The following is a 24301-nucleotide window of genomic DNA, read 5'->3' on the forward strand; positions in this document are numbered from 1 at the left end:
AAAAGTTTTTTTCAGGGTCAAAGTCATCGTCCGATTCATGATAATGTTGTTCAGTGTCTCCAATTGTGTTCAGTTCCAGATCCAATCCCTCATAAACTATTAACCTCTGTAGCCAATCACTTGCCTCATTCCGTACGTGGGTCATACTTGTTGTTGGTTCCTGCTAATTGTTAGTTCCAACGCTCATCTGCCCTCGCAGATATCAATATACCTGTGTGTTTCTTCATACAACTGAGGGTCCAGTTTAGAAACTAAAGACATATATTTTTGCATCTACAGGTATCTTGCCTGCCCAAGTTTAACAACTACACACAGCAGTGGATATCTCACTATTCCAAAGTGTCCCATGACTAGATTTCTCCATATTTACATACATTCTAACCAGCCCATACATAAACCAATGGGATGAAACATATGCCAATAAATACCAGCAAATTGCCAATATCACCACAAAACACTCAAATTTAACATCTTTTTAAAAAACCCATCTTGTCTGTCAATCACAACTGATTTTTACCCTCATTGTCTGAAGATCAGGGCTGTCAGCTGACTGACTGAATAAAACTCTAGTGAAATTACATACTAATAATTCATGTCAAAGCCGACCATTTTAAAATGAATAACAGTTTCATGTCTTTTGACCACATGCCACACACAAAGGTGAGCCCTGCTCAGGTAAAGAGGGGAACTCTGCCACCTCCAGCTAAAAACTAATAGAAAAAAGCTCAGCTTTAAGTCACCAGTGCTGATTGAAATTGTGGGCTGAACCTATTCTGGGAAAAAAGCTGTGGGAAAAATATCGGGTGTCCTCACCAAGACAAGCTAGATACGGCAAGTGCCTGCTAATTCAATGTGTCTGGGCTGAACTCTTATTCATGCACATTTAATTTAATTTAGGAAATAACTCACCTCTTAAGTTTGCTGTTTGTTTGGGTCGGCCCATTACAGTGAACACTATTGCTCGCTGTTTGGCATCCTGAAACAGACAGCACACACATCTCTGCCTGGGGAGGGAAGTTGTCTAGACAACTCATTCCCACACTTTGGGCACGTGTGCAGATGGGCCCCAGTGGTGCTCAAGCAGATGCCCTTTTATCCTCTGACTTGATAAGTGCCATTTTGCAGAACAGTTTTGTTTTCTAACAATTTTCAATTTTAGTTTTTAAACAACTTTCATTGCGGCTCATTGCATAAAATGTCAACTAAAAGCATGCTGTAGCTACGGCTGACAACAGTAACAGTAACTCTTAGGCTGTGTATTATTATTAAAGGGGTGTTAGGCTACATATGGCTCATAGGCCTGCATCAACAAGGAATTGTGTAAATATGCAATTCCTGCAGTATTTGCTTGTGTGCTCATACTAAGTGCCGTAAAATCTTTAAGTTGTAGCTCAGTAAATTATCTATACTTGATTATTGACAGAGGTTTTGAGTATTATTCCGGTATTTTTCCTCAGTATTAACTAACTACCACAGTATATTACTGAACAAAATACAGGGACAGCACATACTGTACACATCATTAACATCATCCTAATAATTTTATGGACATACAGGATTTTCAGTGTAGTATGCAGCCATGACAAAAATGCAGCTGTGCAGATTAGGAAAATGACACACTACAAACAATAATGGCCTACCTGTAACAAATATACCCAGAAAAATGTAATATACAGCATAATTCTCTAGGTCACTGTTTGTTAGGAGGTATTTGCAGATACTGAGCCTCAGCAAAATATGTAACTGACAGTTTATCATTAAATCATCATTAAATCTTGATAAAAAAAAAGCCAAGTTTCTTTCTTGAACCCAGTACATCACATGACTTCAGACATAGACAGCCCCATTTTCCTAGAACAGCAGTGTTGCTGATTATAAACCAATACAAATCATGGTTTTCTTTGATTAAAGGGCATGAGTCACTATCATGGTCTTTGTATTGTTTCCTAGCCACTTACAGCTCATATAAAACAGCAGCACCAAAACATGTCGCCCTTCTTTCGTAGCTCTACACTAGTTGGTTTTAGATTTAATTTAACTAATAACTATAAAGCCTCCTGGTGTCAGACCTCTTTTTATAAGTTATGAGCTGAGCCACAGTTTGGTCCTCCTCACACAGCCTGGCTGCTTGTGCTAACAGAAGGTGAGCGAGCCTTTGCTCTCAGGGCTCTCGGGCTTTGGAACCAAGATCATGTCATAATATCAGAGTGGCAGGGTCTGCTGAGACTGGGAAGGGGGTGCTGAAAGGATGCTGGCACTTCACCCTTCTTGAGCTTTCATGCCTTTAACTCAGTGAGTCATTTGTGAAGGATGATGCCCATTTGATAACCACAATGTCATGCCCACACTTATTCAGCCTGAAAATAGCCTGAAGTAACTACGGCAAGTGGTTAGTGTGACTGTTGTCATAGACCCTCATGTTTGTTGCTACGGTACCCATCTGCATGGTAACATATGATATCATTCACTTTCAATTTAATTCTGAACCTATGTATGAGCGCTCAACAATCAAACTACAAGTGACTTAAATCTGTCATTCAAGTCAGGTTCTAATCACAAGTGCATCCTGCAAGTTTGAGCTAGTCAAAACTAATTTTATTTATATACCCCAATGTCACAAATCACAGTTTTACCCTGTGTTTCCTCAGCGCCTCAGATAAGGGAAAAACTCCCCAAAAAGGAGAAAAAAATGGAAGACACCCAAGGAAGAGCAACACAGGAGGGATCCTTCCACGACAGACACATGCAATAGATGTCATGTGTACAGAATAGATCAACATATCAGATTAACAATCAAAATGACAAGACTGCATATATGAAAACATGATTTGAGAGAAGAAGTTACTTCCAGGAGCCTACAACAGACCTGAGGTAGCATGCTGTGTGATTTTGACAGTTTTCTATGCAGCTGACAAGAGAATGTGGAGACAGCTGTGGAGGAGCTGTTGGGCTATAGCTCTAATGAGCTGGGAATGAAAAGCCAGGGAGCCGGACCAACATAACATTCCTTTATTCCTAATTTAAGGTGCATCCTACAGTAGCCTGGGTATAGTTCACAAAGCAAAGCCGCTGTAGAGAGCAGTAAAATCCTTACAGCTTTTTTTTTTTGGAAATCTACCCGACCACCTTCTTATATTCACTGGATGAGAGATCTAATGAGCTGCCTGCTGCATCTTGAAAAGATTAGATAAACTCGACAAAGTAAGGTGGAGAGATTCCATTCCATCTATTTTTCCCCTTGGTGCTGATGAGTTTACTCTCCTATTAACTTCCTAAATGAGATTATAGATTATCCTCATGAATTTAAAATTAAATTAACTCAATGCAAAGTCCAGAAAAATCATCGCCCACCCACCCACCGGGAGCAGAGAGAAAGAGAGTGGAGTATGACATGCATCAGGGTTAATCCAAGCCTCTGTGCCAGCATTGTTAAAAATGTAGCACATGCCAAGTACCCTCATGTCGGTCCAGCACCGTGTACACCAACACACTCGCAAATTATATTTATAATATGAACTACAGTATAATAATATCAACAGGAGAAGGATATATGATTTTAATAAAGATCCAGCAGAGTATAATAACACTTTGATTCTATTTTCTGTCTGTGTTTAAAATCACAGCACCCAAAAAACATGAGGAAAAAAAAAGTTTGCACCAAACATTTTGTACAATAGAACAAACAAGCAGCAAAATTGCTTATTGATTCAAGCAAAAATCACATAGCAAGCAAAGACACAATACTCGTCTCTTGCTCTCCTGCCCTTCCTTTTCCTTTCACAGCCGTGCACACACACACACACACACACACACACACACACACACACACACAGGCAGCTGGTTGAGTGGTGGATGTGTGTATGCAAGTCAGACTCAAACTGATGTGTGTGCTGGAGTGAGACGATGATGTGGTTCCAAAGGATCTCAGGAGAAATATGGTGACGCTTCCCTGCGAGTGCTGTGTGTCTGCTCACTGGCATGTACAGTATATGTGTGTGGAAGTGTGCTGCTCTGTTGCATCCTTTGCTTTTTATCCACATCCTCCCACCAAACACAGCAAATACAAGTGGATGCACTTTGAGGCATATGGCCCAAGTATGTGTCTGTACATTAGAGCAATATTTTTGATTCTACTCTCTGTGTGACCATGAAGCTGCACATGTATACAAACGTTCATGATACATTTGACCATATTTAAGGATAAAACCGTTTTGCAAGTTGTTTCATCTCAGTGTTGCTGAACAAGCAGTAATGTAGAGGCAGCCGTTTCCACATATCACATTTCTACCTAAGCACAAAGGCATTATAATATGTCATATGAATCTGTCAACAAAATGCAGTTCTACATAGATGTGCAGTCCGTTTTAACAGCGATCCTACTGTGCATGTCAGTGTGGGCTGCATGCGTTGAGGAGAGAGAATCCCACAAATCCTGCTTCATTAGATAAATGTCCTAATCAGATAAAGAAATCTCACACACCCTGCACACACACTCACAGAATTTCACTGATAATCTCCATTACCAATTACAGGGTGATATGCAACAGCTTAACATGAAAGCAGCAATTAATCTGCTAACACTGGTCAGCGGGTCACTGTAGTAGGAGAGAGGAAAACATATCTCTTGCTGGTGCACATATGCAAACACAAAGTAAAAGCAACAAGATATTTTCATAAAATGATTTTAAGTGAAGACTGCTGTATTTTTTCCTCATTTCCCCCGGAATTCATGTTTTTTTTATGGGGTTATTACCATTTATTGCCCATGTCCTCAAACTGTGGTGCAGGATGCAAAATTGGTCTCAAGGCTTTTTCTTATGGGTTTCTATTAAAGCAGCACAAATGCATGTGTTGGACTGGTCTAATGGAGGACTTACAGCTCCATATACTCCTGTGCTAGAGTGTAAGCTTGAAAGATCCTGTTTTCCTTTTTTTCTGCATCAAACACAGATGTTGCATGAAATATGTGCCACTCAAAAAAAACAAACAAAGGAAACCCTGACTGGCAAATTTGTTTAACCATTTCATAATTCACTCTGCAGCTCAACTTTGTTACTGGTTTGACATCTTCATTTGTTCCTTGTGAAGTGAAGTATGGTGACCGGTATAAACTACATCATATCAACACAGTACATCATCAAAACAAGTGGACTTAAGTAACAAGTTCATGAATGCAATGTTAGTACTTTGTCAGACTGAGGAAGATTTAACTGGATCATGTTTTTCAAGACATTGATAAGTACAACACAGACACTATAAAAACCAACAACAAGAGCTGGCAGTAATTTTTATGTTTGTTACCAAAGAAAGCAGCCAACAAACCTTCATCTGCTCTGTCTGATGTATTGATATGAGCTGACACAGAGTGATGAACAAACAGCATAATTATACTAAGTAATCTTGAAGTAATAATTGCAATATAGCACTGTTTGTAAAAAAAAAATTGTCATTTAGTGTTGTTTTGTTGGCTATAGCTAATATGACTTGTCAATTAATGGATTAGTCAAACAACAGAAAAATATTCAGCAATTATGTTGATACTTTTTTTCTAAAACTGAAATTTAAAAAGAAAAAGTCTTTCAGTTAGCGTGTTTGTGGCACAGTACATCATAGTAAACTGAATACCTTTATGGCTACTTGGGGCGAGTGCTTTGCTCTGTGGAACCTTGGCAGTAGTTTGGTTCAGCCACATTTGTTGAACCAAACTGGGATTCAAACTGGCGACTTACCAGACATGTTCTGCTTGGTTTGAGCAAACAACTGGTCTTCTAGGAAATCTGAATCAGGGCAAGCTATGGTTTCCCTGATCCAAGATCTGTTACAGTAGATGCAGCTGGGACATGAGAAGGTGACTAGGAGTATGCGTGTGTGTGCGCTCAGACATGATTGCACTGCATGTTCGAGTTAGTGACAAACAAGAAAAGTGAGAGAGATGAGACGGGTGACACATGAAAGGCAAAACCTGAGCAAATGAGTGGTCTCTTCCCATTTTTAGGGCTCCAGGGGCCACTGAATGATATAAATCATACGGTACACTATGGCCTTCACAGTCACTAGACTCAATCCAGCTGAACAGCTATGGGAGATTTTGGAGCAACGTGTTAGACAGCGTCTTCGCCACCATCATCCAAACACCAAGTGAGGGAATATCTACTGGAAGAATAGTGTTCATCCCTCCAATAGAGTTTAGAGACTTGGAGAGTCAAAGCTGAGGTACATTTAAGCTGTCTGCATATTCTGTGAGGTTCATCTCACTTTGAAGAACAGCGATTCCATGTGAACCGACATTAGTCGGTTTACAATCCCATCTGGAGCATTTTCCTTTGTAATGAAAAAAGTCAATATTTGATTTTCAATTCTTTGAGCAGAGCAAAGATGATACAACACACAGCTGCATGTCATTTCACTAGCCTAATGAGAGAAATACTGAACTAAATCTCTTAAAAAACAGATCACAGATCAAATGTCTCTGTATAAACTCTGCTCAAACATTAATTTCAAAATTGACCTTTTATATTAAGCCAAACGAGTGTTGAGGTTTCTGATGTGGCTCTGTTCCAATGCTTCAGTACCTACAGGCAGTTAAAATAATAGATTTCATTGCCACTTTATTTTATATAAGCATGATAGCCCTTTTCCCCCTGTTAAAAGTGTACATAGAGTAAACAAGCACAAAAGCAAAAAAGAATTAAGTGGCCAACTAAAACAAATCTCAGGGCTAAGTGTTTAACCAGTTACACTATATTGTAGTATTACAACTGCAGCTTGTTTACAACCCTTAAACTTAGATTGCATTGGGAAAAAAATCATGTTTTAAAATTTCTTATCCCTAAAGTAAACTACCTAATCATATATATTGCATCAAGCAGTGACACTCTTATTGTACATTTGAATAAAATGAGAATGCAGACCAATCAAACCGTTCCTTTGGGAAACTCAGTAGTACTTCTGTTCCATAATGCACCATATGGTGAAGGCTGCCTTTGTTGCCTTGTGAAGCAGCCACACAAAGCCGAAGTTCAAGTTAACAGTGACTTGAGAAACCAAACTTACACAGTTCATTTCAGGTCCAGTGTTTGTGAGGAGTGGTGCAGGAAACCTTACATGGCCATCTCTCATACTCTCTGCCTCTGTCTGTCTCTCCCTTTCTCTTCTTTTCTTTCTCTCATGTCTTGTCCCTGTCACGCTGAGCTATTCCTGGATTCCACACTGAAGTGAGAGGAAACAGGAACGGTTGCAGCAGCTGTTGGCAGCAGCATTTTTTTCTTTTCAAAGAAACACTCTTCCTACTGTAAAGCGTGCACACACAAACACACATACAGAGTCAATATTCCTGTGGCTTTGTTCCTTAGCCAGTTGGAGAGATGTTTCCTCAAACATGTTTGTGCAATGAAAGCCATTCTAGTTACTGCAGATGAAATACAAGGAGGAGTGTGCATTTGCATCTGTACATGCAAAACAACGGCCGAAAATGAGATATGGTCAGCTGGCTGGATCTGAGTCAGCACAGTGCAGATGGGTCCTTTGTTCTTTCCATGAGGAGGAATATTCAAAACAGTAGCATGCTCACTTGCTATCTGCCCTTTGTTCAGTCTCTACTGCACCACAGTACCACTGGGACTCTCCCAGCTCCCTGTTGTGCTTACTGGAACCTTGGCAGCCAACTGCCATAACAGCCAATTAGGACAGCATTTACTAAAGCTCCAGCCAATTGGATTAATGCTATGTTTCCTTGCCAGACAAGACCCTAAATGTGCTGCTGTATGCTAGAATCTGAGGAATAGTGGCTAGACTCCTGTTTTGCTGATAGGCACTGGGTATCAGAACACACACACACACACACACACACACACACTGCAGAGGCAGTGGCATGAGAAACAGACATCCCATGATGCTGTTGTGTGCTGTCTCCTACTGAGTGGGTGTTACTGTTAAACCAAAAACATAAAGCAAAACAGAAGCCAAGCAAGCAAAGGACCGTGATGCCCAGGCACACATAAAACATAAATATAAAATCTACACATAGTCCTTCCTTATAACACTGTGCGTCAGTGGACATTAAGTCCAATGTCAGTGTCATCTTCTTATTTTTTTAGGTTTGCATGTCCTGCGCAGCATCCCAGGATATAACAAGCACAGCGCATGAGCAGGTGCGCAACACAACACGGTCAAGGCGCCCATTAACTAGCAATGATGTTTTGACTGTTGACCACAGACCTGGTTTTTGCTGGGCAGTGGCACAGTCACTTTTGTCCAGTCTGTTTGATTTCCATCTTCTGCAGCCACCATAACTGTCCCTGTCAGCTTCCAGCAGAATTAATATATTTAAAAAAAAAAAAAGTTAATACACTGTATATTGGGATTCCAGGACTTCGTCATCCATTAAGGAAGTTCAAGTCTGCTATGGTAATGAATGAGGGGACTGTACTGTTTACCTAATGGACTCTTCTCTCTAACTCAGGCTCTTTCACTGTCCCATGTTAGTATTACTAGTGCCACTGGATCAACATAGAGCCTCTGCCATTGGTGAATCGTAGCACTGGAGATACACTGATGATGGCTTACTTTTCACTGTGCACTTAGTTCAAAGTGAACATACTCTGATCAGCTGATCTGGGACCAACAACTCTGATTTTCCCATCCCAGGGTGGGTCAGACCAGAGTTCACTAAATTCAGAGTTAAATTCAGAATTTATTAAGGCTGCTTCCTGAAAAAGCCTCCAGATTAATCTTGTGAAACTGGTGCTCTTCCTGAGGCTCCTTCTTTTTTCCCACTGAACATTGTTTTTGTGAGTGTCTTCTTATCAGAACAGAGGATTTAAAGAAAGAAGGTGTTGACTGCAAAGCCATTCGAGGCAGATTTTTAGTTCTGGGGCCAAATAAATAAAATTCATTGAACTTGACATGAAAACAAACTCAATGGTGCTTGTTTACCTGACTGAGTGTAGAGGAGATTTGAACAATTTAACAGACAAATCAGTGATTTTGCACTCCACTGTGTCTGTGTTTGTGTGCATCTGACTTTGCCATGCACGCTCAGAGCACATTACCTAGTTGCCAGTTCTCTGCGTGTTCTTAAGCTCGGTATCTCGACTAAAGTAAGTTCCATTAGTGGAAATTAAATCCACTTCCAAATTCACAGAAGGGATCCAAATCCAGTGGTAGTGCCTCAATCACCCTTTTGATACAAGCACTGACTGTAGAAATATGAATGTCGCATCACCGCTTTCCTCCACCAGGCAAAAGTGAAGCCAAAATATCATGAATATGGCAGCTTCCATCTTGGCATCCTGCAACCAGATTCTGTTCGGTAACGACCAAGTATCTGGGTGACGTATCAGGCTGCCTGTCAAAGAGGTCAGATCATCCAAAATACACCCCTTTTTACATCATCAAATAGCTTATTAAAACAAACTTACCAGAAAGATGACTACTTGTACACACATCAACATGATCATATCTACCAAAACCCACAGAAAGGACCTCTGGGAAAATTTATCTGAGTTGTACTTTACGTTTTTAGTTTGGAGGAGGTGGGATTTATGACCTATGTTGCAAACAGCCAACAGGGGGAGATGGATTGAGTCATGGACAAGGAAAATGAAACCCCAAGAGTGAAACATAAAATGGTTAAAAAAAAAACTCTGTTTTTATAGAAAAGATATTTGAATTCCGATCAATTACATATGAGCATATTTGGCATTTATCATTCAAGTACATTTCATTGGAAAGAATGACATTTTTCATGTATTGTAGCCTTATTCAATGTTTACTTTCTCATAATATCAAATAAACAACATAATGAGATAATCCAAATTCAAAGACGAAAATCTATGTAGTAAGGTCACAAAGAATAATTTAAAAAAAACTTGAGATGCTAAAATGATGAAAGAAACCAGAAGAAAAAATAGATTATCCAATCCCACAAAGAAAAGCATAGGGAAAAATAAAACATTTATAAGAAAGAATTGACCGTACGATAGCAGCTCACCCTCTCCCTCTTTCTCATCCTCTTATCTCTTGGATACCAATAGAACGCTCACTGCCAAGTCAATGCCTAGAAGAAAGAGTCTACAGAAGTACTCATGGGCTCCTGAAGGATACACAGTGAAGCACACAGTACAGGTACACACACATTTTCTGAACCTTCTTGATCTCTGGTACTCTCCTCACTCTGTAAGGCTGCCGCAGGATATTTGTCAGTCACACACCATCATAACAGAATGGAGACGTAAACACACGCAAATAAAAAAGTAAATAATGCAAAATCACTGACAATCTCTCACAGACACACATACACCAAAAGCAAGGATGTAATAACTCCATCTCTCCCTCTCCTCACAAAGTCCACTCAGTACACAGCACAAGAGGAACATTATATGACTTTAACAAGCAACAACTGAATTCTACACAAGCGAGTCAAGCAAGGGCTTTTCATTAACATAAAGCCGCCCCACATTCCTATCTAGGTGTGGCTGAGTGTGTGAGGGACACCAAAGTGGAGCAGGGTGAAGAAAACAAAAATAACCCAACAGGTAACAGGCTGTCAGTCAAGCCTGGAGACCACCAGGTGCAAAGATCTGATAAACCAGCACAGACCACAGCAGAGGTCAAATGCAGTTCAGTTCACATAATGAAAATTCAAAACGAACACCTGCTAAATCTGAAATACTTTAGCTTCAGCACCAAGAGGAACTGCTTGTTGTTTTTTTTATAATACTGCCCAAACAGGTCTAAAGGCTTTTGCATGCTCACATGCTGATATTCTTGTTGTGAACTCTCTAATTGTGCCAGGCCATCAAATAAGGTTTTAGTTTACGATCAGTGCACGGGTTTAGGTATGCCAACAAGCTGGTTCAGCAAGAGGAGGGAGCAGTTCAGCTATTTCTTTCTTTCACTGCCATTCACTTGATTGCACACACACACACACACATAACAGAGAAGGTATAGGTCTAATGAATGAGGAAATAACCTCGGTGATGGAACCTGGCTCTCCAATAACTTACTTTTGGTTCCCTAAAAGACTATAGAGCATAAAGGTTAAAGAAAGGAAAGAGGAACTGAAAAAAAAAAGTTTAAAAATATGAAAATTATGGCATCTGAACTTGCAATACCCCCAGTAACAGTTGGAGAAAATCTTTAGACATAAAAAGAGCCGTGAATGGGTTTATATTGAAGTGATATCTGCAGCACAGTGCGGAAGTGGGTTATAAGACACCTGCTTCTGTGGGAAAGATGAGCTCCAGTCCAATAGCACCTCTGCTCTCCTCATCCTATTCTTCGTAGGATATTTCTGCTTTAACAACAAAACATCTTCCGCAAACACTGACTCTGCTACAACTCTGAAGACTCACAGCAAAGTTCACCTGATATCACGTGTAAAGTTCCTCTTTTGTTCTTTGGACTGATAAAAAAAAAAAGCGAAAACGAGGACGTGTAGCGAAACAATAAACAAGATAGGAGACGAACTAGGTGAACTTACAAACCTGTTATCGACCAAGACCAAGACAGAGAGACACTGAGAGAAAATACAGCTTAAACTCCTGCCTCTTTATTTCACCTCTCTCTGGATGACAGCGCTGCACATGCACGTAAAGCCTCCACAGAATACAGGAAAAAGCATCGCTACAAAGAAATATCAGCCAACTTACAGTGTTTGCAGTGCGCTGTTGGAAGTCTGTCACTGACACCAAAACATACAAATCCAAAGGGGGAAGAATTCGAGCTCAATCCGAAAACGAGAAAGCCGATCTGAGCTTTCACCACTGAACAGCAACGAGGAGAAGTGGTCTGACAAACGGCGCAACGAGAGCGAGCGAGTGAGCGCGGGGCCGCCTGCTGGCTGCTCCACGCACGGGAGGAGAGAAATGAGTGGAGGGAGTGCGCATGCGCGGATGGGGTCTATTCATTCCCAGTGGACTAGGGCGGTCAAAGGCAGAGCGCACACGCACCAGTGTTATTTCTTTACTTATATTTTATATTATTCGTTTACTGGGGATGGGTCTGGAGGAAAAAATGAATGGCAGTGGACAAATAAGGCAAATAAATACATTTAACACAATAACAGCCAGTGGCAGAAGAAGAAGCCAGATACTGTAAACATAGTGGCTGATAAAAGTAAAATGACAAAAGTTGTAAAAACGGAATATAAAAGCATTATCATCAAATATTTGCAGGGAACCTAAAGTAGGCTAGCAATAACCTACTCGTTTTGTAGAATGGCCCATTTCAGAACACTTTTGGATTAACACCGGTGATGCAATTTGCGCAAGCATCACGTAGGCTAATACTGCAGCTGGTAAAGGTGGGGCTTTGAATTACTTAGCTTATTCATTTATTATATTTTGTATGATGAGTCTGACTCTACAAAGTAACAATTAGCAGTAAAATAAATGTAATGGAGTAAAAAGTACAATATTTCCTCCTTCTGGAATGTAATGGAATAGAAGTCTAAAGCAGCATTACATGGAAATGTGTCGGTTAAAGTGCGTGTAGGCTCCTTCAGAGTAGCCTACCTAAGTAAATGTAACCCGTTAGTTACATTCCACCACTGTTAGTTATTTCTATCCTGCCTCTAATGTAATTCATTTATCTAGACCATTATAGGCCAACTCCTCATTAACCTGAAAACGTTTCTTTTCGATGAATCATTAAAACCAATAACGAGTGAGTAGCGAATTATAAGATATTCATGGGAATGTTTTCACTTTATTTTGTTAATAGTCCAAAATCTAAATAACTGCAATCAGAGAATGTTAATTGTTACCTAATGAGCGGGACAATTTTTGCTTAATTAATAACAAATAATTACCAAAATACATACCAATTATTTTTATGTCAATTTCTCCGATTTTCGATTAATAGTTTCGGCACTAAATACAGCAGCCTATGTTATAAACTCTTTGTTAAAACAATAAAAAGAAGCCAAGCCTACCCTACTATATGTGTACCTTAAATTACAGTAGCTAAATAATGTAGTAAACAAGATGCAATAGACTGCATTTGATAAGAAAAACGGGGAGAAATCACGATCGGAAAGAGTAGGCTAGCTCTCTCTCCATCCATGAGATGCTCCCTCCCAGACAGTCTTATAAATAATTCAGCAATAAAAGCTTGCCTCTGCTTGCCTGGCTGCATGCAGCACCCAAAAAAAGCCTCTCACACTCTCCCCACGCATGGCATCCGTCTATGTGGGCGTTACCAATTAAAACAAATCTCGAAGCAAAATAAAGTTCAATTAATCAATCTTGTTTCGCAAATGACTGTGGTCAGTCAGTCAGGTCAGTCAGGGATTACGAGGCTTCTGTCAACTATCAATAGCCTCATGTGCCTGCCGGAGACAAGGGGGAGAGGGGCAGGGAGGGAGGGAGGAGCGGGGTGACTCAGTTTCGATGCGCAGACGGTGCAGAGCAACCAGCCGATGATGCTGTTTGTCCTGTTCGCGGATGGGAGGAGAGTAAAAATCACCATCAGCCGAGGACAAATTCAATCCAAGACATCCTGTCGCAGAGCCCCGTATCTGAAGCGCATACTGTCCTAACAGAGCTGTGAAGGGGGGTGGGGGGGGGGGATCAAGGTAGAAAAGCGGATAGCCAATAAAAAAAAAAAAGCAACCTGCACACTGCTCCCGTTCAGCCTGCCGTTATTAGTTCCAACTCAGTGAAGCGTTCAGCTCTACCGTTCACTCCGAGCTGCTCGCTGCTGAACGGGAATTTAGACAACGGGATTTGTTCACGTGGTCACGCTCGGTGCTCCTAATTGGCGACAGGAGGGGAGAAAGTGTGAGAGAAAGCCCAAGAAAGACAAGATAACTGATTGGTGCAGGATGCATCCTTGCATAAAATGGCTCTCCTACTGTGTGGCAGTGAGTGTGCGTCAGAAAGGAAACTACATCATTTATGGCAATTTTTGAAAGTACGGAAAACTAGTATGTTGTAACACAGTAACAATCTAATCATTACGGTTTTATGATATATTGTGATTTGGTAAAGTTATAAAATACAATGAATACAACCAAACCATCTAACAATTCGACTAGAGAACAGCTGTTAGATTATTGCTTGTTTTGTTCTGTCAAAAAAATTATTAGCATCTATGATGACATGACATGATAATAGACAGTTAAAAGTAAATATGCTTAGAATAAACTTAAACTACTGTAACCTATTGTATTATAGCTTTCTAAATATAATTATTAGGATTTCGGCCAACCTAATGGTGGTTAAATGTTCTAACCTAAAAGATGAAGAAACTGAGAGTTTCTATATATAATAGCCTAAATGCAAATACGACTCTTGAAAAGTATTTAACACGAAATAAAGTTTTAGGAGCAAACAGAGTTTTGCCCTATGTAAATATGCCTGTCCTATATTAAAGTGCATATAAAATAAAAGTATGAAAATCATGTAACAGTATTAGAAACACCTGTCACACATCTGTCAATCATATGATGGCCCACTTCTGAGTGACATACCAACGGACTACTGGCGTATTTTATGTACAAACCTATTAGCATAATTTATGATACAGACACAAATACACAGGCAAACACAATGTAATAATACTACACTAACACAATCTAGGTGAAGACACCTGGTCACAGTGGTCAGTTGTATTCAGTTGTCATGCTATTAGTTTTTCACCTTACTAGCAATTTTCAATACAATAAGACACGTTTTCAGTTACTGATAACAACTATATCAGACTTGTATCTTCTTTGTTATTTTATGTATCACTTCAAAGGTGCACATTTACTTTATTTAAGTTGTGAATGCAAGTTATAGACAAAACGACACAAGCAGTGGAATATTTAATGTACTTTCCCTAAAGATGTTTCTTTTTCCTCAAATGCACCACAATGCTGTTCACCACCTGCTCCAAACCATACTGCAAGTTAATGGAGGTGAAGCTGGTGAGTCTCCACTCTATCTCAGTAGCTTTCCAGGTGCTGTATTTGTGACGCAGTTAGTTCACTTTTGAACAGCATTTCTGACATTGTTCAAATTACAGAAAGCTATTTTATTTTACACATTGGTGGAAAGCACATTGCAGTAGTAGTGTTGCATACTAAAACAATAGTTAGTCATTTATTTGATTTACATCTGCTTGGAGTGTGGCCCACTGACCTGCATGCCACACAGAAACACATATACACTTTGTAATATATTTGACAAAATGTCTTAAATAGTATATTTGTGGTTGGTGCTTCTAAATGAAGCCGTGGCAGAATCATTTTCCATTCCCACGTTAACACATGCACATAAGCATACCGTACACAAGCAGTTATTCATCTGTGTACTGAGGCCATGGCATAGTGGCAGTCAGTGGTGTGGGAGTATTTTTAGATTTCATGTGGGTTGCAGACGCTGCTCTAGTCAACCAGGTCACAGCAAACAGAACGGTGTTTTCGCTTTAACGTTCAGTGCCTTTTACTTCCTCTCAGTTTCCCCATCAGTATTTTCTTTTCCTTCTTTAGTGTTGATTCTCAGATTTTAGTTTTCTTGTCTGGTCCCAGCAGATTAAACCAAGGCACTCAAGTGGCTTCCAGGCTGTTGGCAGTGACATGGCTCTATGTTTGCTCCCTTCTCACTTTTGGCCCAAATTAAAACCACGTTGTTTCTTTTTTTAGGGCATTTATAATTGACTATCAGAAATCTGACATAGTTTCAGTTCCAACTGCTGAAAATTTGTAGTGAATCATCCTATGAGATTATATACAGTATGAACTTTAATGTGTACTATCACAGTTTGCATGTAGGTTGGTATAACTAGTCATTATAACCATAGCTTGAATGTTACTCGTATTTCCAGATTGGAGGGGATCCCTTGGTTTTTGGAGTCGGGGGTGGAGAGTTATTATCTAGGAGAACAAAAGCTGAAGAGCACAGAACAGAGTAGTCTTCCCTTCCTCCTGTTTCCTTCTGTCATATCCTCCGTCCTCCCCCATCATCTCTCCATCCCCCCTCTGCACGCCAACACAAACGCCTGCCATCTGACACCCCTCTAAGGAGTTCTTTTTTAGAGTTGTCTTCTAAAACACACACCCCACACATGCACAAACAAACACATGAGCATTGTTTGGCAGTTGTGAGGAAAAGCTCCTATGTTCCCAGTCCAAGGCCGTGAAACGGGCCAAATGGCATAGGGAGAAACAGAAGGAAGGACAGGCAGACAGACAGACAGACAGACACCCTTTCTGCACCTTAATCAGGCTTATGTTCACATCGAGATAGAAGGAGAAGCAAAAGGACTAAGAGGGACTTTCTTTTGCTGGACCATAGTGCACTGAGGGTTGCAGCATGTTTATCATTTCATCTGGTGTGATGCCACCTGGCTGTCTGACCACAAACAGGACACAGAGAGTTGTGTGTGTTTGTGAGGAGTCTTGCTAGGCAGGACTGAACTTGAGCGGGTAGCAGATGGTCGTGCCAGTGTGACACGGGCATAGGGGTAAGGTGGACTCACACACATGGATGCACACAGGCTGTCTTGCCTGCGGTCACACAGACCGGGCAGCCAGGAAGTATTTCGCTAAATACTAATCTGACTATCAACCATGTAAAGAAGAATCCATCTAGTTCTGTTTCTTTCATTTTTCTCCTTACTTGTTAGCACTGAAGATTATGCAGCCCACAGTTTATTTTCTAATTAAAACATTTCCTCAATAAAAGTAGGAGGAGCTGACATGTCACTGTAAAAAAAGAAACGATCAGTCTCTATCTATCAGTGAATGCCTTTCAGCACAGCACAATGCTGGTGTCAAACAGGTGATTTGATTTTTTTTAACACAGAGTATCACTAATGAGATTCACTTTCTAAATAAGATATTGCCACGACTGAAGTGCACACACACACCCAAACAAAGTCACTCATGTTTGTCAGGTTTAATCATGTAAGCATACAGATGCATGCACGCGTGCACACACACATAAACACACGCTTTCAGGGGGTTGTGGCTGAGCAGTTGTTTAGGGAGTTGATGACATCTCTATTGTTGGAGCATGATGGATGAGATGGGAGCTTTAAATACAGAGCAGTGGTGGACTATGGACTCGGGGAAACATTTCCTGCCTACACTGTGTGCCTTCATTAATACAGCTGATGGAAAACCGTGCTTTGAAGTGGCTTTTTGAAAAAGGACATCCGTTCATCATAACCTTTTCCAGCTCATGAAAGGTGAGGACAAGAGCTCTTAAATTTGTATCAAGCGAAATGAGCAGATGATGACATAACACCTTCACAAAGCTGGCGTTGTACATAAGAGATGGATTTGCTATGAGGTCATGTATCTATGCATCTTGAACATCTGGGTTTAGATCATTTCTCTCACACACTTAAACACAGAATTACAAACTATGTGGTTGGTGGATAAATAATCTTATGAACATCTATTGTTAGTGATAGTAATGGTAAAGTGAGACCACACTGTTGTCCCACTCAAAACCTCACATAAAAAACTTAATACAGTACACACACATACACAAGCACAAAGCTTGAGCTGCACAAAGCCTGTAACACTGTGTGCAGCTCAAGCCTTTGGCTGTCAGGCTTGATCTCAGCTTCTCTTATCGGTGACAGCATGACACATACACTCACCAGAATGGCTGACACTCTCCTTTGCTGGTCATAATATGACCTGCTCACCAAAAAGCACACCGTGAAAAATCACAACAGGTTTTTAAGTCAGCCACTCAAATCAAAAGTATCTTTTCTTAGATTTACTGAAATATAAAAAACTGCTTTATTTTGAAATCAAAATTATTATTCAAGTGTCTTGAACAACATGTTGACTTACTTCCAGCTCTAGCATCATTCCATAGCTAGCCCTGACCTTTGAACTTCAGGTACAGAGGTCCAGTTTAACAACAATAACACACAACAAATGTATGCCTTGGGGACCAGTAAAGTATCATACATCATATGCATCCTCTAGGCATCAAGCTGCAGTTGTAGTGTGATAACCAGACTGAATTACAAAATTTTAATTGCTGATCAAATCATAGACGTGGATGATTTAGAGGCAAAAAGGCTAAATCGGTAGGCTCATATTATTTCCTTGATTACCTCCAAGTCTTATTCAGATGTAATAAGTTCCAGTCTTCTCAGCAGTGGAAAGCCTGGTGCTGGAAAACAAGGTTCCTGAAAATATCAGACTAGTCACTCTAGTCTTTTCTTTCAAGTCACTCCTCAAAATGAAGCCACTTTTATATTTGCTCTATATTGTTTTTAGTTTTCTCTACATTTAGTATTTGTTAGAACCCTTTGCAAATTTACAGCGTTATGTTCTAAGCAATGATGTACCATTTACTGTCACTATATTGCATGGATCTGTATGCTGCAATGCGGTGAAACTGTTCTCTGTTCACCATGTTTAAAGCCCCTCGTTCATGCTCTGCTACTGACAAACACAGATCAGAGCCAGTACAGTTCTTTTTATTATTTCATGAACTGAAATATTTGCATTCATATTACCTGGATGTTTGGTGATGTTTTCCCACATTCCAATAATAACATGGTGGCACAACTCCATAATCAGATGCTTCATCAATTTGGATAAACTTATGAATAGCGGCTTTTTAAAGCAATAGACGAGCATCTACAATACATTCAAAGAGTGTTGACATTTTTGTAAAATGGCTCAAATTGGGTCTTGCTATGTGCATTCACTGTAGTGCCTCCCTTTTACTCTTTTACACAAGTGTGAAGCTACAGGTATTATTAATCCTTGGCAAAGCAAAAAGTTGAAAAGTACACACTCAAAGACATACTCACAACGATATACGTGCACCAGCACAAACACAGAGGCTGAGGAGTCTTCACACACAGAGACACAGAGAAGCTGAGTGAACAGATTGAACTAAAACAGACTGTTGGTGAGATGATGCAAAGCAGTGAAACCAGCAACTCGCTTTAGTCACTGCTGTATCAGTAAGGCTTGTGTGAGCTGCCATGAAGGTGTTTTCATTTGGCTGTGCAAAGTGTTGCTCATATGGCATCCCATCAAATGTACAATGACTTTAGACTCTGATACCAGCTGTGAGTGACAGAGGACAGCCAAAGAACAGCAGTGAAAAAAGCCAGAGAGCCAGAGATACAGAATAGAGAAAGCTGAACACATGCAGCACAGTGTAACTCTGACTATAGCATTGATCTTGATCCTGATGGATATCGGTTCCTTTAGATGAGGGCCATCAGTCCAGCCTGTTCAACTACTACTCCACATGCCCGGTGATCTTTTGCCATCCCCCCTGCTTGTTTTTTTTCTGTCCCCACTCTCCTGAACATCCTGGTACTTTCATCTTCCTCTGTCTTTACATCTGTTTTCTCCATCCCAAGATTCATTCCAAACCTCTGTGTCTGTAGCACTATGAAAGCAACAGAAACAAGGAGGGGGGAGACTTTTCACAAATGTTTTTTTAATAACAAAAGTGAATAGATACATTCTAAGGCTAAGCATAGTGACTGCTGGTATTTACAGCTGTAATCATTTTTAAGCATCAGGTGGTGGGAAAGCATTTATCACCTGATACTAGACATCACAATCAGAATTTTATATATGGATATACCATATTACTTTTATAATGGCTTAATGACAAAAATCTTTCATCTATTTTGTCTGTGCTTGCATGTATGACTGTGTGTGTGTGAGTGGGTGTGTGTGAGAGAGAGAGACCGTGAGTGTCTGCCTAAATCCTTCCATCTGTTGAGCAATGAAAGGCCTCACATTAGATCAGGCTGAATGGAGAAAATAACAAGAGCAATATTGCAGCTCAGTGATTTCCTGACTGTGGAGGCAAAGTCAGTGCATCAGTTCAAATATTCTGTTTGGTGATTCTTTCGCTCACCCTTTGCCACCACAGGTAAAACAGGTATATGCCATGTTAATGGGGTTTCACTCATTACATTTAAGCACAAACCTATAGCTGAACACTTAGGCTGTCATAGATTATCATTAGTTTGAATGGTAAATGGTCTTATACTTGTATAGCGCCTTTCTATGCTTTTACAGCACACTCAAAGCACTTTCACATTATTCGGCCATTCACCCATTCGCACTCCTAAGCACTCACGCATTCACACACCGGTGACATCACCGGGAGCAACTGGGGGTTCAGTGTCTTGCTCAAGGACACCTCGACATGTTGACTGGACAAGCCGGGAATCGAACCATTAATCCTCCAGTTAGGAAATGACCCGCTCTACCTCCTGAGCCACAGCCGCCCCCACAATTTCTGAAAAATGTTTTGAGAGAATGTGACTTATTTTTTTGCCACTGATCACTAGTGTGTATCACCTTTTTCATATCCAAACAATAATGTACACTTTGATTTTCTAATAAAGAATATATGATACTTTTTGGCCCATATCTTAAAAAATGTGGTGCTATGTAACAATAACATTGTATTTCCAGACACTGTATGTTGTATTTGTCATGTTTTGCTACAGGAAGTCATACCTGATTTTGTCATCTAAAATGTTTTTGTTGTATGTCTTTTCTTCTTTACGAAAAGCACCAAAAGGTGCCAAATCTTTGGGTTCTTTGATTACCTATTTGGTAGTAATTACAGCTTTGAGTCTCCTTGTGAAAGCTTCTACAAGCCTGCACACCTGGATTTGAGAAGTTTATCCTGTTTTTCTGGCAGATTCTCTCAAGCTCCATCAGATTGGTGTAAAGACTCAACATGTCTGAACTCGGACACAAACCAGAGAGACAGCGTGGCAGGTTGAATACAAAGCATTAATGGTAGAACAACATATACTGTATATATATTGCTGTATTCTGCTCCTTGTGCACACTAGGTAAAAACTAACACGTCATACTTATGATTCTAGCTGACCATTGTGTGAATCATGTGCATGCACATTTCTGATGTGTGATAACTAGTGTGGTATGGGTGTGTATTTTAGAGTAGGGGCATCAAGGGAAGTCTAAGTCCCCTGGCCTCAGTTCCAAAGGATTTATATGTGATTGACATGTCTCTGTAATACTCCCTCTTACTATCCCCCTTTTTCTTTCCATTTTATTTTCATCATCATCATCATTATCATTATTAGTATTTTTGTTATTAGTCATTTTATCTCATTGCCTGTCTCAAACACTCTAGCTCAAAAACATTTGGATACATTTCAGCCCTCCTGGTTCTTTAATGATGGTTCAGGCTCTGGATTCTGGGTACTATGATGAAAATGAGGGCAGGGTATTTACATCTTGGGGGCTAATCCACTTTTAATGTGTTCCTGGCTCTTAATCGGCTTCTTTTATTTATGAGGCTGGTATGTTGGGTTTAAAGGTGTTAATTACAGTTCAGTTTTAGAGTGGCAGCTGTCTACTTCTTAGAGACTATGCAGCACAGGGAGGTGTGTGTGTGTGTGTGTGTATGCGGTGACCTACTGTATCTGTAAATGGATGATCAGAGTTGTAATGTGCATGCATGGAAATGTGCAACTAAATTTATTAAGCAAAATATTAGTTTTTTTTACACAGATTTGTCCCCTGGATAAACTTTATTCATACAAGAGTGCGTGTACATACACATACTCATGTAAATGCCAATGAAATGTTTTTACCGCTTTTCAATATCCTGTCACCGATAACAGAATTTCATTTTCTTTGGGGGTCGGTTTATTGCTGTTAAACCTCTTCTTATAGGTTTTGACAGTTTTTTCTTTTAACTTAACAAAGTTACTCCACAAATGCACGAGGACCTTTGGCGTTGTACAACAACAGCTTTGCATAAAAACATTTAATTGATGTTTGCAGTGATTGTAGCTCACCTATTTTTCTACTAATTCACAAACACCTAAAACCTATTCTCATTCCAGCCTTAAAGGACTATTGGAAACAAAGTGCTCGTATTTATTTGAATTTCCATCAACCTTTCGTTAAAACCATGTAATCAACAGGTCTAAATTTAGTTTCTTTTTGAGCTGCAATCAGTAAATCAGTTTTACATTAGCATATCAGTCTCTGCCTTTGTGTGTTGCTGTTGAAGAAAAGGGGTGTTATGAAATAATTTGTATTTTTACTTTACAAAATAAATAAATAAAAATGAGCATTGGGTGTAGGCAGTCATGTTTTAAAGTCTTTTTCAGATGAAATGTGTGTTTATCTGCCTGAGAGATAGAAAGACAGACAGTTAGAAGGCAGAAAGGGAAAATTAAAATAGCTTGCCAGAGAAAAAACACATCTCAGTTGTGCGTATAATGTGCAAGTATGTGTGTGTGTGTGTCTGTGGGTTTAGCTGCCTGCCTCTGATCTGCCGTCTGAGGCTAGATTCACACCTGCTGCTGAAGATTTTTCCCAGACACTCAGAAATCTGTCACCTCCACATTTTTGTCTCTGTTTCTCTCACTGTCAGTTTTTCCCTTCATCTGTTTTGTTTCTTTGACTTTCACATTAATTTATTTCTCACTTCAGTATTTTGTTTTAGGGCACAAATTCCTTCCCCACAGAGATGTGCTCCGTTTCTTTTTATAACCTTCTTATGCTTTTTGATCGCGCTCTCTTCTCACACAGTCCTCTTCTCATTATTCCTTCCTTTCTCACTCTCACACTAACCTTTCTTGTGACTCCATCTCTTCTCCTTCTCCTTTTATTCCTCCCAGTGCAGCAACAAAGAGCAGAATGAGTGCTGGGTGGTCATGAAATCCAAGATGGTATGACATAGAAAGAAACTGCAGCATATTAAAGAGTACATTTTATGAAAAACACAAAGTGAAAGATGGAATCCAGGTGACAGTACAAGCAAGATACATTTAGACAATGACCAGGCTATTTCTTACACACATACTGTACAGACACTCCAGTGGACATTCACACACACACACACACACACACACACTGGGGGTGAGCAGTTATTTGTGCACAGTGCTGCTCTAGGTGCTGACAGTTGTTGCCCATCTGAAGAAAAAAAACATCTGAGCAATGAGGTCAGGATGTTTTGGTATTTCTGTCATGATAACCATTGGTATTTGTAGAGTACATGTGTCAGTGCTCAGATATTCACAAGGGACAATTGCTCCAGTGAAACAAAAGACACAAAAAACAATAATAGTTTATGAGAGTGGGGGATTTGTTACACTAAGTGGGTTCATTTTTGCAATTAAATATAAAACAATCATTCATGAGCAACAGAGCAAAGAACTACTGTAGTTCTTTCTTATCTTGTGCTTAAGATGTTATATGTACAATATGTCAGAAAGAGAGAGAAGTTCAGAGCAACACAACAGTTTATACAGTCAGTATAGTATGTGCACCATGACACAGTCCCGATTAATGTCTTCTAACCATATGTGTAAAAAAAGGGAAGATGAATAACATTAACATTCACTGTTAACTGAACTTCACTACAATAGTGACAATAGTCACTACATTTTTTTAAATGGTTTTACTTCAAATGTTATGTTTTTTTTATTGCTGCACCAACTGGAGGTCACTCAAAAATTTCATTGTACGTGTTACAATGACAATAAAGGATTATCTTATTTCTTATTCATGTTGTCTCTTGACAATTCAGTTAGTTTATGGTGGTCTAAACAACTACCACACTCAAGGTCAAAGGTCAAAGTGTTTATTTGTCATATGCACAGTTAGGAAACGTGTTTCCCTGTACAATGAAATTCTTACTTTGCCGTCCACATGAATGCCACAAAATACAAATGAAATATAAAGTAGATAAGTAACGCAAAATCTAAGGCACTTTAAGCAGCAAATGCAGCAATATAATAAAAATATATAAGAATATAATAAGAAAATGTATACTGCATGGGAGCAGCATGTGCAGCAGTCAACAGTCAATGTGCAATTATACATGTGCAAACTGAGAATGTAAACAGTACAGATGGAATTACATGAGGTAGATCCTGAGTCAGCTGTTTAGGAGTCTGATGGCAGAAGGATAGAAAGAGTTTTTCAGTCTAGAGGTCCTGCATTTTACACTTCTGAGCCTCTGACTGGAGGGTAGTGCTCTGCAGAGAGGGCAGTGGGGTCCTGGTGATCTTCTCCACAGTCTTTACCACTCTCTGCAGGCGCTTGCGGTCCATAGCAGTAGTGCTGCCATACCAGACAGTGATGCAGCTGGTTAAGATGCTCTCGACAATGCAGCTATAGAAGTTGCAAAGGATCCTAGTCGACATGCCAAACTCATCAAGTCTTGCTACAATATGTGAAGCAGCACATCAGCTCATAATGTTTTAATTCATTTAACAAATGTACATATTTTAATGATAACCTCTGCTGTAAACCCTGGAGTTAAAAATAGAATTATTGTAGGTAAATTGTTAAAAAGAGATCTAACAGTGC

The 24301-nt window shown here is 39.8% G+C and overlaps 1 protein-coding gene across 1 annotated transcript in view; it reads right to left on the reverse strand.

Annotated features, from left to right (window-relative positions):
* The window catches only part of strbp (spermatid perinuclear RNA binding protein), a 77462-nt gene extending 65626 nt beyond the window's left edge, over positions 1-11836 (reverse strand). Inside the window, 1 exon segment of the mRNA XM_020605984.1 lies at positions 11652-11836. The gene's annotated coding sequence lies outside the window, so the exon portion shown is untranslated.
* Positions 11837-24301: the final 12465 nt, after the last annotated feature.

The sequence above is a fragment of the Monopterus albus genome, unplaced genomic scaffold, assembly GCF_001952655.1.
Source record: "Monopterus albus unplaced genomic scaffold, M_albus_1.0 scaffold75.1, whole genome shotgun sequence".
Classification (NCBI taxonomy): domain Eukaryota; kingdom Metazoa; phylum Chordata; class Actinopteri; order Synbranchiformes; family Synbranchidae; genus Monopterus; species Monopterus albus.